The sequence below is a fragment of the Sinocyclocheilus rhinocerous genome, unplaced genomic scaffold (genome assembly GCF_001515625.1).
Source record: "Sinocyclocheilus rhinocerous isolate Xijiao unplaced genomic scaffold, SAMN03320098_v1.1 scaffold798, whole genome shotgun sequence".
In the NCBI taxonomy this organism is placed as follows: Eukaryota; Metazoa; Chordata; class Actinopteri; order Cypriniformes; family Cyprinidae; genus Sinocyclocheilus; species Sinocyclocheilus rhinocerous.
Genome location: NW_015635037.1, coordinates 753,506 through 757,411, shown reverse-complemented (window position 1 = coordinate 757,411; position 3,906 = coordinate 753,506). Strand labels below are relative to the sequence as shown.

At 35.8% G+C, this 3,906-nt stretch overlaps 1 protein-coding gene across 4 annotated transcripts in view; it reads right to left on the bottom strand.

The window, feature by feature from the left end:
• LOC107746285 (B-cell CLL/lymphoma 9 protein-like) overlaps positions 1 to 3,906 on the bottom strand; it is a 130,484-nt gene that overhangs the window by 25,516 nt on the left and 101,062 nt on the right. The window contains exon 4 of one of the 4 annotated variants that reach the window (XM_016560428.1): positions 225 to 281. The exons of the other annotated variants lie outside the window; for them this stretch is intronic. The gene's annotated coding sequence lies outside the window, so the exon portion shown is untranslated. The remainder of the gene's footprint in view (positions 1 to 224; positions 282 to 3,906) is intronic. 4 annotated transcript variants of the gene reach the window in all.

Below are 3,906 nucleotides of genomic sequence, written 5' to 3'. Positions count from 1 at the left end.
AAAGTAGTTTCACAAGTGGATCAAGCAGTTCACTGTGCATTTCCACAATCCATTACCTCCAAACAAGGCTGGAGAAAGAGGAAGAGAAGGAAGGAAGGAAGGAAGGAAGGAAGGTGGGTGGGTAGGAAGGAAGGAAGGAAGGAAGGAAAGAAAGAAAGTTGCTTGCTTCAAGTAGTTTCATAAGTGGATCAAGCAGTTCACTGTGCATTTCCACAATCCATTACCTCCAAACTGGCGCAGCAGTATCAAGGCACTCGGGATGCGGCCGGCCGTCGGTGCTGCTACAGGGCATCATCAGGAAGGCAAACTTGCAAATAGAAAAATAGCAGGAGGTGCGTGTTGCACACAGACAGCCGCGCTATATATATATATATATATATATATATATATATAAAAAAGGCCAGACATATGCATATCCCATTTATAATGCACAACTAATCGATTGGAAACAAGTCTAAACTGACCGTGTGCTTTGGCCGAGTGCCTGCAGTGACAAAGACACAAACAAGCAGATCTGCCTGTCAATTGTAGACTATAAAACAACTGCAGGGCTGTCGGAGACCGACTAGCCATCCAGTCATTCATGCATTCTATTTATCATTTTTCTTCTAGCAGAGATCTGTCTAACACACCTGACTGTAATTTGTAAGTGAACCAAAGACCCTGATTAGCTCCTTCGGGTGCACGTTTAATTACAGCCGCAGCTCAAGACTGCAGGAGGGCAGATCTCCAGCAGCACCGAGCACCTCTGATCTATTCTATGCACACCATAACGCCTATATTTTAAGAATTTAATTATACTTAATAAAAAACTAAAGTGGACTATATGCACAAGTAGGGATGTCAAAAGTACTGGTATCTGTGTAACACGCTGATACCAAAAAAAAAATAAAAATAAAAATTCTACAATATCTGTAGTAGACAGAAAAAGTAGGTAGGTAACTTCGATTGAAAAAGTCCTCTACAATATAAACAAAAGGTAGAACTTATTAGAACTTTCTCAGTCAAACCAATCAATATGACCTTATTAAATTATTTTAAGCTAATAACCATGCAGTGAATACTATTCTAGCCATTTAATTATTGCTTGAAGGCTACATTACATTGGTTTAACTTAATTATAAAAACTAATAAATTACACTTTAAAGAGCAGTATGCATTTATCATTTAGCATGTTACTTTATGTTATCAGAATCAAATTTACCCACAGATGTAAAAATAAATAAAATAAAATAAAATAAAAGCCGATGACAGAAGCAATGAACATCATCCAAGTAATCACTTTTTACAAAGACACATTGCACTGCTAAATTAAAGCTGAAGACAATTCAGTTCAATCTCTTCAAGCTCAGTGCATTCTGGGAGGGAAAAAAAGATTGAGACTGCTGAAATGTGTGCCATCAGTCTAACAGAAAAAAGGAATTCACTGGTCATAAACCAGCACTATTAGCTCAAAGTAAATTAATTATGGCCATTCAATACATTGAGTTTTATTTCTCTTAAAGACAAAAATTCTCAATTGACAAGAGTGAACGCTGAAACAAAGGACAAAAACAACAATCCAGTGTGAAGCACCTAAATGCAGCCAAGAACACAAATGACTTGGATGATTTAAACAAGTTTAAAACTGCGCTGACAAACAGGACAAACACTGTGCGCAACGATACTAGGATTCTGAATGTGTAGGAGACGTGTGGGCTCGAACACACACGCGTGCGGCATCATGGTGAAAAGGATTTCTCATATTTTTCCTCACACAGACAAAAAGAGCTGCTATAACCTTGTAAAGCCATTGCCTTTGGGTGGAAAAAATAAACAAACATGCACGCACGTTTAATGCGAGCTGTGGTTTTCCGTACCCAAATCCTAGTCTTTACCAATAAAGACAGCGTATGAAACTATTATATTGCCATTAGACGTAGCTTGTTAATACAATAAAGACAGCTAAAGAGACAGCTAGCATGATTTATGGCTGGATATAGCAGCCAGAACAAACAGTCGACATAAAATCCATCAATCTGAACCGCTCAGAGTTAGATGGTTACACAGAAATGTCTTCATTCCTTGTGTATATATATATATATATATATATATATATATATATAAAAAAGGCCAGACATATGCATATCCCATTTATAATGCACAACTAATCGATTGGAAACAAGTCTAAACTGACCGTGTGCTTTGGCCGAGTGCCTGCAGTGACAAAGACACAAACAAGCAGATCTGCCTGTCAATTGTAGACTATAAAACAACTGCAGGGCTGTCGGAGACCGACTAGCCATCCAGTCATTCATGCATTCTATTTATCATTTTTCTTCTAGCAGAGATCTGTCTAACACACCTGACTGTAATTTGTAAGTGAACCAAAGACCCTGATTAGCTCCTTCGGGTGCACGTTTAATTACAGCCGCAGCTCAAGACTGCAGGAGGGCAGATCTCCAGCAGCACCGAGCACCTCTGATCTATTCTATGCACACCATAACGCCTATATTTTAAGAATTTAATTATACTTAATAAAAAACTAAAGTGGACTATATGCACAAGTAGGGATGTCAAAAGTACTGGTATCTGGGTAACACGCTGATACCAAAAAAAAAATAAAAATAAAAATTCTACAATATCTGTAGTAGACAGAAAAAGTAGGTAGGTAACTTCGATTGAAAAAGTCCTCTACAATATAAACAAAAGGTAGAACTTATTAGAACTTTCTCAGTCAAACCAATCAATATGACCTTATTAAATTATTTTAAGCTAATAACCATGCAGTGAATACTATTCTAGCCATTTAATTATTGCTTGAAGGCTACATTACATTGGTTTAACTTAATTATAAAAACTAATAAATTACACTTTAAAGAGCAGTATGCATTTATCATTTAGCATGTTACTTTATGTTATCAGAATCAAATTTACCCACAGATGTAAAAATAAATAAAATAAAATAAAATAAAAGCCGATGACAGAAGCAATGAACATCATCCAAGTAATCACTTTTTACAAAGACACATTGCACTGCTAAATTAAAGCTGAAGACAATTCAGTTCAATCTCTTCAAGCTCAGTGCATTCTGGGAGGGAAAAAAAGATTGAGACTGCTGAAATGTGTGCCATCAGTCTAACAGAAAAAAGGAATTCACTGGTCATAAACCAGCACTATTAGCTCAAAGTAAATTAATTATGGCCATTCAATACATTGAGTTTTATTTCTCTTAAAGACAAAAATTCTCAATTGACAAGAGTGAACGCTGAAACAAAGGACAAAAACAACAATCCAGTGTGAAGCACCTAAATGCAGCCAAGAACACAAATGACTTGGATGATTTAAACAAGTTTAAAACTGCGCTGACAAACAGGACAAACACTGTGCGCAACGATACAGTTAGAAGGCTTTTCAATCTACAAATCGCCATCATTTACCATGGATTTACTAATTGCACCATGCTATTGTGACAGAAATGTGGGATATTCATATCGAATTTTATTATATGATTGATATAGACATGTATTAAATGTATTGAAGGAGTAATGGAATATAATTACAGTATTTTTTATGATTAAGCTATAGCGTTTGTGCAATTATACTAAATGTATTTAGATTTAAGCTACTACTACTACTACTACTACTACTGTCAACTCAAGCTAGTCAAATGTGCATTTCTAGGAGACAAAAAAAAGGAATATTATTAATATTGCAACCTACACTGCATACTGTGCTGAAGTACGCATCAAAGGCAACACAAACCTGTTTCATGATTTGAAACAATATCACTCATTAGAACATGCAGAAACTAAGAAATACATTTTTCTATGAAGATATTTATTTTGTTAAGGAAAAATGACTGGGAAAAGTGTAAAAATTTCAAAAAACATGAAGTGTTTGTCATGTTCTGACTAGTGAGTGGGT